The sequence below is a fragment of the Orcinus orca genome, chromosome 1, assembly GCF_937001465.1.
Source record: "Orcinus orca chromosome 1, mOrcOrc1.1, whole genome shotgun sequence".
NCBI classification, from domain to species: Eukaryota; Metazoa; Chordata; class Mammalia; order Artiodactyla; family Delphinidae; genus Orcinus; species Orcinus orca.
The window spans coordinates 42,438,056-42,451,387 of NC_064559.1; the positions used below are offsets into that span (position 1 = coordinate 42,438,056).

Consider the following 13,332-nt stretch of genomic DNA (forward strand, 5'->3'; position numbering starts at 1 on the left):
ATTGAAGTTGTATTTTCACTAGCAGTTGACAATATGTTGGATTTGGTTATCTCTTTAACCCTTTACAAAAGATAATTTTGGGGATAAAAATCATTACAGAATCCATAGTATATGTGTGTATGTATATTTGTTAGTATATGATGTTAAATGGGTTTATACTTCTCTTAGAACTGGCCATGAATTCATAGAAATGTCAACTTCTTAGTGTTTAAAAGGACCTTTAAGTATCCTCTTTAATTGGATGATTTTTTTTTTAATTTTAGAATTTTATTTATTTTTTTATACAGCAGGTTCTTATTAGTTATCCATTTTATACATATTAGTGTATACATGTCAATCCCAGTCTCCCAATTCATCACACCACCACCCCCACCACTTTCCCCCCTTGATGTCCATACATTTGTTCTCTACATCTGTGTCTCTATTTCTGCCCTGCAAACCGGTTCATCTGTACCATTTTTCTAGATTCCACATATATGCATTAATATACAATATTTGTTTTTCTCTTTCTGACTTGCTTCACTCTGTATGACAGTCTCTAGATCCATCCACGTCTCTACAAATGACCCAATTTCGTTCCTTTTTATGGCTGAGTAATATTCCATTGTATGTATGTACCACATCTTCTTTATCCATTTGTCTATCCATTCATAGTCACAGAGGACAGTCTACTTACTTACTTACTTACTTATTTATTTAATTTTTGTCTGAGTTGGGTCTTTGTTGCCGCACTCAAGCTTTCTCTAGTTGCGGCGAGTGGGGGCTACTCTTCGTTGTGGTGCGTGGGCTTCTCATTGTGGTGGCTTCTCTTGTTGCGGAGCACAGGCTCTAGGCAGGTGGGCTTCAGTAATTGTGGCACACAGCCTCAGTAGTTGTGTCGCAGGGGCTTAGTTGCTCCACGGCATGTGGGATCTTCCCAGACCAGGGCTGGAACCCCTGTCCCCTGCGTTGGCAGGCGGATTCTTAACCACTGTGCCACTAGGGAAGCCCAGTAAATGGATGATTTTTAAGATGTGAGAGGTAGATGACTAAAAGAGTAAAATTCCTAAGGCTAAAAATGGATAAAATTTGAAATAAAAAAAATGCAATGTTGTGATTTCAGTGATGTGCCATCCTGGCATTTTAGAGCAGATTTTAAAGAGTTCTTTCCATATTTGAGAAATTTTAGGAAGCATATTCTTCTTGTTTTGAAATAACCAAATATTTGACACAACAGGTTTCTCTTTTACTGTATTGTCTGTTTTTTTAAATTAGAGATTTATTTCTGGGGGTGTTAGATCCTTTGCTGATAATTATAGGTCTCTTAAGCATATGAATTGGATTTGAGTTAGTTTCTGTCTGTCATCAATGCAGATGGGGCTGTGTTTGAATCCAAAGTTTGTTCACCTTTTGCCTAGCATTCAGCCTCTTTGAATGGCCAAAGTTGCTTCACTTGTCACCCTCTGGCTTTCAGAGGAGGTTCAAACTGATTGTATTGACATGATACGCTTAGTTGTTGATTAATACAGTATTTAATGCTTACTAGCAAACCAGCATTATTATTGATGCTAACATTGTTTCCCTGCATAATGGGAAATGATTATAATTAGGATTCAAAGAGCTATATTGTTTTTAGTTACCATTTTCATTGTTAAGAATTATTTCTGTATTGAGAAATAGCACAGTTTTTCAATCAGCAAAGCAAATATACTAAAACTATTTTCTGAAAACAATGATTTAGATTTTCTTCTTACTGTTATACTCTTTTCTTTCCTCTTTCGTCCCCCAAATTAGGATTGTTTGATTTTATTTCTTCCTAGGGGTGATAGAGCATGCCTACATTTTTTTCTTTCTCAAATAGATAATATTATGCTGGCTTTTGAAATCTTATTAGTATGATTTAGTTAATGGGATAACAAAAAAATTTCATAGTGAAATCACTTTATTATGGTTATCTGGTTTATTTTTTAACAGACCCTTCCCCTTTCTAATTTGATTATAAGTAACATTTTAGGTACCAATGTATGTAAATAAATATATGTTAATTATAATGAATTTCAGGGTTTTAGGATCAAAATTAAATCTGGGAGTTCTTTTAAGTAAAACCTGTTAAATCCTGAAGTCAAGTGCAGTATAAACCTCACATCAAAACCATATGTTTATGGGGCAGTTTAATGTTTATAACTGACTCTTTTTTTCCTAGTTTTCTTCTTACTTTCTTGTTGAAAACGATCTGTAAGGTTGTACTTCGGCTTTCTAGCAGATTATTTTTCTTCAAACTGTAGGCATGTTCACTTTAACCTTCATAGCATGTGACCTCCTGAGAATTATAATATATGTGGAATAAAACCATACTACATACATCAGCAAATACATACTTTCAACTTCGTTTACTGAAATACAGTTTTGTGTACTGAATTTAATAGCGGTCAGTTTCCAAGTTCTAATTTTTAAACCTTTTCCCAGAAATCACAATTCTCATAGTTTACCAGCAGGTGGCAGTCTACCATTAATGGATTTTTGCTGTCTTCGTCCAGGTTGTCCTTCACTAACATTTGCAAAAAGCTGTAGTCTGAAGAAGGGCTTTGTTTTAATTATTTGCATAAAAGAATTGTACTTTCAAGCTTTGTGAGTTACAAAAGTGTTCTAGTATTATGGCATGCATTGAACAATGTGGGAAGTCTCTCCATTCCTTGGGTCTATTAATTTGTTTTATCAACAGTATAAAACTCAATCAGTAATGACCTTAATTGAAAAGTGATGCTGGTGTTCTAATTTAGATGGTCTTAAACCTAGAGTTGCAGAACTCAGTTAGGTGTGTGTACTCCTGCCCATTGCTTATAATGCAAGGGGAATTGGAACAAAAATTTGTGAATTACTGTTTGTTTTAAAACTGAATAGCAGTGCTACTGACAGAAATACAAGTAGACTTTGCTCCTCTTCTCAAAGGGGTGGGAGCAATGATAAGAAGCTAATGTTTCAATGCTTAAAAATCACAAATCAATGAACACACGGGGACATAGAGTACTAAGTCATCTTTTGATCTGTCCTTTGCAATACTAAGGGTTGAAGTAATTCTCCTCCTACGTCCCCTTGCCCTCCTGTTTCCCAACTCTAACCTTAGTATTTTTGTCCAAGTAACTCTAAAGCATGTTAAGCAGCTGATGTTTGGTTAGAAAGTAAAGTTGTCACAAGATTATGATGAGAACGATTCACTTCTGTTTGAACAGCATGCAACCTCTACCCCTACCACGCCTCCCTCCTGGGAATCCTTATCACACATTTGTCCTAAAAACATTATCCACCTGCCCTGTACTTTATAATATCAGCAGTGTATCTTTTTATCTTGTGGATGATGTGCCTTTATATTTTGAGAAAAATTTCCAGTAACAGATTCGATTTACATGGACAGAAACTTGAGCAAATGCCAAACTAGCAGGGGGGCCATTATTCTGCTCTATAAATAAGTTTAAAAAAGAAAACACACACACAGAAACCTGTGAATCAACATGTTTTGGTCTAATTGAGGGGAAAAGCAAGACAGATAAATTTTGAAATGCAAATGATCACCTTCTGTTATTTAAGTGTAGTTTCTGCCAACTTTGCGATCTTAGATTTTAAAAGTCATAGTCATTTCAACGATGTATACTACCAGGGATGTCCGATGTTCACAAGTTTCTACAGTGAAATGAAGAACTTTTTTAAAAAAGTTGCCACTTTTTTATATTAAGGAAAATAAATCCAACAACAAAAAGACAAAAACCATGGAGCTTTTTCTCTGTCTACATCTGTGAAAAAGCCAGCAAATAAATGGCTGCAGCTGCAGACCCATCAAGAGGGTCTTGAGAATACGAATTCACTGATGAAACCCAGCCCTGTTTTCAAAGTAGAAGCCGTTCCTTTTAGGTTCACTTTGTATCCTTAGATTATCTAGGATGATTCTCTCGAAAGGTTTTATTTTAAATAAACATCATTCATGGTAAATGGGTTCCTTTCATACCACAGAAACACAGAACGGAGTTCAGGAAAGAAAGAGCAAAGAAATAGTCCCCAAAGTGGGAATAGATTGTATAGCATGACGATATAAATATAACACTGTCTAGTTTCCACATGAGGAGAGTTTTAGATATTTTATTGAGAGATGTTTAGACAGATTCTTCTATTTTTTTGTTATGAGAGATTATAGAATAATCTGGAGAATTATAGAATAACTGGAATTAATTGGTTATTCTTCTCCAGAGGACTTCCTTGAAGTTACTCTGATTTTATTTCAATTTGTATATACACACGAACACACATGTATTTAGAAGATTTAATGTGCTTTATCATTGGAACTATTAACTTATCATAATATAGAATAAATTTTTTATAGTATTTTAAGTATAAAGGAAAAATAAAATGTCAAGAAAGTATTTATTTTTTCTTTTACCAGTATTTTTTTCTTAGCAGTCTCGTCTCTCATCATAAAAAAGCAGCTAGAAAGTAGAACTTATTAAGCACATAAAACACAAAAGACTGGATTTGAAAGTTTAATATGCAATCTAAGACAAGTGAATAAAATTGTTTATATGTTAGTTATTATGCTAACATAATCACTTAAGTTTCCCATTCTAGTCTTAACAAGTTGATATGGTGTCCTATGAGTGTGTCCTTCACCTTTAGTTTCCACCCGATTATGAGCCTTTATAAATGCTTGAAATTTACATTGATATTTCTCATTGAATACTTTTCACACTTGAGAATTTATAGGTGAATATGTGTGTAAATTGAAGAAGTCCAAAGTGCTTTTTACCGCAGCCCAATCTCCACGCTCCCAGATGTCAAATGACAGCTTTGCTTCCTCTCTTAGGCGATTTCACACTTGGAAACAGCTCACAGCTGACGGTGAAAAGTGAAACATAGAAAAATCATGCTGATAACTCTCTGCAAAATTCAGTTTTAGAGCATAACATTTATTTACTACTACTCTTTGCTCTTCTAGCTTGACTTTATCAAATAATCCATGAATATATTTTTGGGGCGTAGTCTCCCCTGCCTTTCTTCATACGCATGCTTTACACACGATTAGTTGCTTTTTAAGCATGGTGCTCTGTGTGATAGTTATGTATTTGATAATTAGATCTAGGACTCAGACCATGGATGGTTTAAAAATACCATGAGGGCATCGTAGGTTTAAGATTTAGAATGTTACGATGAAATTGAGAATTACCAAAACAATATTTTTCTAACATCAGCCATTAACTCATTGCATGACATTGGGCAAGTTATTTAAGACATTTTAGGCCTTAATTTACCAGTAGTAAAATAGATTTTTAAGAACTTTCTTCTTAACATTTTATTTTGAAAAATTTCAAACATACAGAAAAGTCGGAAGAATTGTACACCCATATTTACCCATCACCTAGATTCTGCAATTAACATCCTATAATATTTGCTTTATCATATATCTATCTGAAATAGATTTGTTGAATATTAAGAAGATCACAGATTTCAAAATTCAAGTCCATCTTATTAAGGGCAAGAACTTTTCTGCCGAGAAATAAATACTGATTTCCTGTCTAACATCAGTAAGGTTAAAAAAATTATTTCACTTGGAGGACTTTCTAAGTATTCTCCTTTTACTCATTTATAGTTTGCACATAAAGTATATAATATGGAAATGAGGAATTTATGGAAACTGTTTTCATTTGCGGGAAAAAAGCCAAGACAACTTTTGAGTAGGGTGAAATTTAAATGCCAAGATTTTTAACAAACAAAGCTGTTTAAAAGAAGAAAGAATCATTTAGATCTGAGAATTTCTGGGTCCTGGGTAACTTCACCATGCGTGAGGAATCTCATTTTAGGCATGTGAATGAAGTTGCTAGAGAAAGCAACTGAATATAGATGTATATTTTGAAATAATAATGTTATAACCAGGAAATATGGCTACATCCCTGGTCCAGTCTCCCCCCGCCCACCCCCGCCAAAGGAGAAGGAAGAAAAAGGCAACAGGGAGCTATAGAAATAATTTTAAAAGACTGAAATATTTGTGGTTAATATTTAAACGTTATGTTTCAAACAGGAACTGTTTTGTTTGATTTACCCTTAAGCAAAACTTCAACAGTAGCTCCCATGTACATAGTAAATGTTTTAATGTTTTCCTCGAATGATTAGCAAGTACTTTTAATCTTTTGCCTTTAGTTCCTAATGTTATATAACTAACTCTACGTCTTCTTTGAGAGAACCAGTATCTTTTCAATTTTGCCATAGAATAGCGGAAATTTTACACTGAGGAAAATTCCCTGCTGCACTCCACCCCTGTATACTGATGAAGCTTGTGCCATGAGTATATTAGGCTAAGCAAAAAGAGGTTCAAGTCAAGTCTTAACCTTGTCCAGAAGGGCAAGACCCTTGTGATGGAAAGAAGATTAAAGACTTACTTTATACATGTTTGAGGGTCTGAAACCTTGGGATCCATCCCTAGGTAGGGTATATCCTGGAGTCCTCACAAACCCCCTAAAAATGGGCCAGTCACCTTCACCTCTGCATTAAGGTCACTCCATGTTGAAATAGACCCATTCTGAAACCATACTTCTCATCAGGCCAGAATGTGATTTGTCTCTAGTGGTGAGAATGAGACAGAGTAATAGCAGAGTATTCAGTCCTTGTTATTCGGCACCTTAGTGAATAACACATTAATTCCTCTCATGAGAAGAAATTCTTGAGCTGTTAGAACTAGAGAATTGATAAGGGTGAAAGAATTGATACTGTATTTCACCCCTCCTGTATAAAAACAATATCTCTGTACATTTCCTAGTACTACCTGATATTGGGGAATAGGGAGTTTACTTCAAGCTTTAGATTATTCAAAGGAAGTTAATTTTAACTTCTTATTTACTCTACATCTTTTTCTTTATGATCTTGGACAAATTTGTTTTTTAGAAGAGGAACTCAAGGTTAGATACTTACAATGTTTTAAGTAATAGCTGCAGTGTAATGCTTCTTAATTTTAAGGTCTAAATGGATTAACTGTTCAGTTAATTGTTCTCACCACCATATTATTATAAAGAAGAAAGTGAACTATCTTTTACCTGTGGTATTTAACAAAGAAGATGTAATGCTGAGTTCAACATTATGTACCAGAACTATTGGCTGGCTACTTTGACCAAATCATCAGTTTTTATACCATGTAAAATCTTGTCAGTTTGAATCTCCAGGAAGTAACCAGGGCTGACTCCTTCTAAACAATTATTCATAAATACTTCCTTCAAATAAATGTTTAAAAATGCTAAGGTTTTAAAAAATTGGTGATAAAGCAAATAGAATTCCTGAAGCTCCGTTAATAGCAGTGCATGTAGCTCTGCCTGCCTAACACAGCAACAGAGCAGCGGGGAGAGAGAGAAAACTGCGCCTGTCATTTTCACAATTTTCAGTTAGCCTTTTTCTCATCAATCAACTGTAATGGCTTTGGTTGGGTAACACTGTGACACCCGATGGCTATTCAGAATGGAGTTGTGATATGATCAATGGAAAATGGAGCATGCTATTGGTTTTTTTCCTACCAGAAACGCAGGGTGAGAGTAAGCGAGATTGTATAGAGCTCAGAATTATAATCAGTCAGCCAGAAGTCATATGGTAGTTACCTGTTTCTTAGTTTATCTCACAAGAAAACTGTATAGTAACGATACCTATAAACTTCCTCGAACAAGTAATTTTTGGCTCTGGAATGCTGAATCTAGTTAAATCAAGGATCTTTGACCCAAGTTGTGCAGATAATTGCAGGAAAGCTCAGAACATGGTTGCCAGGTCACCACGACAACAAGGAATTAAAAGCTGGGTAGTGGGAGAAGCAGAATTTGGTTAAACTCGCCTGAATTAGTACTTACGTTCAAGTCTCCGCAGTACAACCCAAGGCCCCGGCTTTCATATAATTTGATTACCTGAAAACCAACTGAATTAGTCATGTGGTGGCAGCAGGAAGCAAGCCTAGAGACTGGGATGAGCCCGGAAGGCACGTGTGTGGAAGGGGGGCAGCACCGCCTCTCTCCCATCACTGTGGGGGGCGTGCGCAGGAGCGCTGAGCCCCAGCTGCTGCAGGTTCTCCCCTCTGGAAAGTGCTTGCCCCTGTTGCTGGTCTTCCCTGATAACACTCTCATGAGTTAGAGCAATGTGATACCAGCAACTTTTAAACAGTTCATATTCTCTACTCGACCAATAAGGCATTTGAATCATTGATTGAGTACGATGTTGAAGGACTTTATGGAATGTGGAACAGATAACTGGGCAGCCAGCATTTTCTGAAATGTCAATAGAACTATATAAATATAAATATAAAATAAGAAAAAAGGAGCAAAATGCCCATTTGAAAGGATGGGCTAGGAAATGCAGATTCCAGGCTCTAGAGTTACTCAGATGTTATCACCAGCTTACCCGTTGGAGCACATTTCATGTAATTGTGTGTCTAGATTCCTTCCATTGAACAGGGACAGGGGAAACCTTGATTTATCTCCCAGTCCTGTCTTCCTCCTCCCAGGGCTTTCCAGCTTCTTTTCTTTACCGCCTGCCACCCGTGCCAGGACAAACTGTAGCAGTCATTGTGCTCTGCAGAGGGGAGCCCTGGAAGGTGTCCACTAGACCACCCCATTTTAAGCCACCATCATCACCTCCATTCTTGCGTTTCAGCCAGCAGCCAGAGTATGCTTTAGATAATGTTGAAAGCTTTCTGGCCTACCACATGTAAGGGTGCAGAAGGACTTGAGGTAGATCTCTGTGCTCAGTAGACTTAAAATGCATGTGATGAGGCCTTTGGAGATGTTTTGATTGCACTGTGCTACAAAACACAAGATGGAGATAGTTGTTCAACAAACATTTATTAAGTGCCTTCTATGTGCCAGGTACTATGCCTAGGAGCTAGAAATAAGGCATAATTGGTTTAATATTGACAGTTACTTTTGAAGATGTGTATAAAAAGAAGAGACTGTCCAAGCAGAAGGCATACACATTGGTTAACTAGGACATTAATAGACTTTATAGGTGAATAGTTATGTTTACAGAATTGTAATTTACCAAGCTAACATAAGATATGCTTAGCTGTCCCTCTTCTCACAGTTTAGTTCCATGTATTGTTGGATATATAAAGAAAAAAGAAATGGTTTCTTCTGTGTTTCTTTCTCTTAGCTCTTTAGTCATCAGCTGTAGTGGAAGACTAATGCTCAGCCCCTGCATAGAAAATCTTTATACACAGCAAGAGCTGGTGAGAGAAATTGACTAGGATTTTGTAATTCTAGTCCCTTTCAATTAGCAACAGATGCTGCAGGGAAAGACTGTGTAGGAACACAGGACTAATGTTTGCATGCTCTAGCTAACATGGAATGCTCATTGCAGAAGAAAGATGTTCTTTTACCCTTGGTCCAAGTATGTCACTAATGATAGATCAGATTTTTTAAAAAAAACACTTTAAAAAAAAAACGATCTAAGGCCATTAATGAAGTCTTGACTCCCTTGGAAGAAAGTTAACAAACTAATTGTAATAGTGTTTTAAATCTTACTGAACACTCACAGAATTTATGGAAAATTTAGACACCACAGATTTTTTTGATACTATAAAAGTGTATGTGGTGCTTAATTTTAAGGTTTATAAGAATGTGGCTTAATTTTTATATTGTCTTATTCACCAAAGAGCTCTCTTTTATTCTAAAAGCTAATGTATTTTTCTTACTTTTTTTCTTTTTCCAAAAAGAGAGAGTTGGAATCCTTAAGATCAGGTATTTAACGTCAAAATTTAAAATATTGTTTTGGAAAAAAAGCCCTGTGCATTTAGAAACTATATTGCCCCCCTCCGAAAGTATACTTACTGTTGACTCTCATTTTAATGTATTCTGTAGGTTTGTGGCTTTAAAATTGTTCCATCATTCTGATATTTGGATAAAGTGCTCTATCGTTTATGTAACTATTTCTTTCAACATCTAAATGTTGGTTTAATTTGACCATTATATAAACACATGATTTGCAACAATTGTTGCTTTTCCACTGAGTTTTATATGACCTCTTAATAACAGTTCCACAGTTACTATAACTTTGAAAGTGAAGAGAAATGAGGCAGTTAAGATTCTATTTATTTAAAGAAGTGTAGTTAAGGAAAAGAGTTTGGGAGAAATATTTAAATACTTGCTCTAAATTAAAATAGAAATTCTCTATATGTGAAATTCTCTTCTAAGAAAACTCTGAATTTACTGTATTTCCTATCATATCCTGAAAGGAAGACAGCAACAGTAGAACATAACTGCCAGAGGGAGGTCATGGAATTGTCTCTAAAGATTTTTGGAATGGGGATGGGTAGCTATTTGTTGTGATCAGTAGAGGTAAGAAGAAGGATGTGATGACCTGTGTGGGTCTCCCTTAGTGGAGAATCAAGTGATGTCACCAGTCTGAAAATGTGCCTTAACAAATCCATCAAAGAGCTAAATGTAGAATATCATATTCACTTATTTATCAAGCACCATAACAGTAATGTCTGTTAAAGAAAAGTAAATTCTGAATTTGGGAATTCACAGTTACTTAAAATGCAAGGTGATTCATCTTTTTTTTTTCTTTGTTTTTATTTTTTATTTTAACATCATTATTGGAGTATAATTTTTTACAGTGGTGTGTTTCTGCTTTATAACAAAGTGAGTCAGCCGTTCATATACATATATCCCATATCTCCTCCCTCTTGCATCTCTCTCCCACCCTTCCTATCCCATCCCTCTAGGTGGTCACAAAGCACCGAGCTGGGTGATTCATCTTTATAAAGCTTTATAGGAAGGTTGGTGTTCATATATAAAGCTTGAGTTTGAGATGCATTTTCCAGCTTTTAAAATTCTCTGTACAATTTCCATCATAGTTTTAGTATTATCTACAGTTATTTCTGAGTCATGTCTTTGACACATCCATGTGGCTTAAACTATATAGCCCTAAAAGGCAGGGCCTGGGCCAGTAGATAGTATATGTCATGATCTCAGTAATTCTGGGACCGAATGGTCTCTCCAGTGTCTTTCAGACTTTCTCAAGTCTAAGAGTGTATACTTTGCTTCTTTCCCTTCACTTCTTATACAGATAGAGACATTTTACGGTTTCCTGAGTCCAGGCTTTCTGTTTTTTTGCTCTTTTACTTTTCAGGAGCAAGGCTTATTATAGTACAGTTTTGGGGTCAGATTAACAGTATTATTTTTGGCTGTAAGAGGGAGACTTAGTAAACTCTATCATAGGACTATAAAACTCTCTTAGTCTATGTTTTAGCAAGCCCTTTGACAATATGGGTTACTAAGGCAGCAGCATTTTTCTGAGAGATGTCCTGGCTTGTTGAAGAGTGTTCTATGAGGTGTTAAACATGAGTAAAACAAAGGTAGGCAAGGCACATTTTTACGTTGTGGTATCTTTATTATTTTATTTAAACTTGTTTATTCACTTGTGAATTATGATAGTTTGAATCATTAGTATGAATCCATAAAATTCTATATTGTGTTAGAGTATGAGGATTGATAGTGCTAAAGTGGGATTTCTAGAATTTTACTAAACTATTCTCACATATTTGATGTCCTCCAAAAATTTTGGACGAGTTGAAATCTAATCTGGAGCTGATTTTGTGTCTCCGTTACATTAAAAGATGGTAACGGTTAGATTTAGTGACACTGATTCATTTTGCTTCCCACCAGGTCTCTTAGGGAAAGGAAGGGTGGCTGTGTGTAGAAAGGAGAAGAAGGACGAATGTGGAATGCTGGCTCATTTTAGCATAATCCCACTCTTCGGGCATCTTAGGTTAATGGAGGGAGAAGAAGTTAGGAGAAAGGCTCATGAGTGCTTTTGAAAACACTTTCAGGATTGTAAAATTACAGGTAGAAAGAATGCTAGAGGTCTGGCTGTCCTCATTTTCAGAGAAGCTAAAATACCCAGCCAGGCTCAAACAGTAGCAGAACTAGAGCCCTGTTAATACATTTCTTTGACTCAAAGACAAAAATTCAGGATTCTTTGATATCACTGTCTCTTTTTGAGTTTTTGTGGGAATAATCTGAGGATTTGTTTGTTTTCTTAGGGAATAGTTTATTTTCCCCCCTGATCCCTTTGCTGAATGCTTATAGCCCTGCTGTCCTTGTGGAGAGTAAGGATACGACTGCTTTACCACCCTGGAAACTGCAAATATAGAATGTAGTGTCAGGGGAAGGGGCATGCATGGGAACTGAATACATTGGGTTTTATAGTGAAAATATTTTGAAAATTGATAAAGCAGTGCAGAATTTATCCTTTAAAATTTTTTTCTGCTTTTTTTCCCACCAGAGATTTAAAAAATTCAAGGTAGGGAGTTTAAAGGGATTTCTCAACTTTACTATGTTATACTTTAAAAGAACTCTCACAAATTTATTTGATATTTCTTTATATTCTCTGCTTTTGACACAACATACCTGACTGTTCACCTGGTGTTTGTAGTAGCTATCATGTAGTTTTATATATGAATCAGTACTCTTGGTTTATGCTTAAAATTTTATATAGATTTTGCAAGTAAAGCAGTTTTAGAGTATTGGTTTTGACAGCCACACAACCTCAGTCTTCTTTTTGGCAATGCAATTTCAAGGTATATCTTTAAAATTTTAATCTAAGAATTATTGATCTATAAGGGATGTTGAAAAGACAATCAAAATCTTTCATTCTGATTATTAAAAGAAAGTGAGGGCTTCCCTGGTGGCACAGTGGTTGAGAGTCAGCCTGCTGATGCAGGGGACACGGGTTTGTGCCCCGGTCCAGGAACATCCCACATACCGCAGAGCGGCTAGGCCCATGAGCCATGGCCACTGAGCCTGCGTGTCCGGAGCCTGTGCTCTGCAACGGGAGAGAGAGGCCACAACAGTGAGAGGCCCGCGTACCGCAAAAAAAAAAAAAAAAAAGAAAGTGAAATTCTGTTTTAAAACCCTAAAGAAGAAATTATATAAGTATCTTCTTCCAGTTGTTCTAATATTTAAGTTTCCTGAGCCGTTAGGAAGTTCTTCCTTGTATCTTATCTAAATATAGAACTCTTTGTTGTAGTTCAGAGTCATCTATTAAAATCAAGGACAGTTGGTCATGATGTCAGTTTCACATTAATTAATGAATGCTTAATATAAAGTCATTTTGAAGTGGTTCAAGCTGCACTGTTAAGGGGATGGATTTAAAACTTGTTCAGTGTCTTTTTTCCAGATTTCCATGAGAAAAAAATTAACTTTTCAGAGTTGCTATCCTTCTTTATTAGCCCAGTCAGATTAAAGATGACATTCAGCCTAGTTGTCTTCAGACTTTCAGAAGCAGTTTTTCTTAGATGGGATCAGTAATTTCTTTAGGCCCAAGTGCCATTAGAAAGCTTAACCA

The 13,332-nt window shown here is 35.9% G+C and overlaps 1 protein-coding gene across 9 annotated transcripts in view; it reads left to right on the plus strand.

Moving 5' to 3' along the window:
- RPS6KC1 (ribosomal protein S6 kinase C1) overlaps positions 1-13,332 on the plus strand; it is a 221,036-nt gene that overhangs the window by 185,762 nt on the left and 21,942 nt on the right. The window lies entirely within an intron of this gene.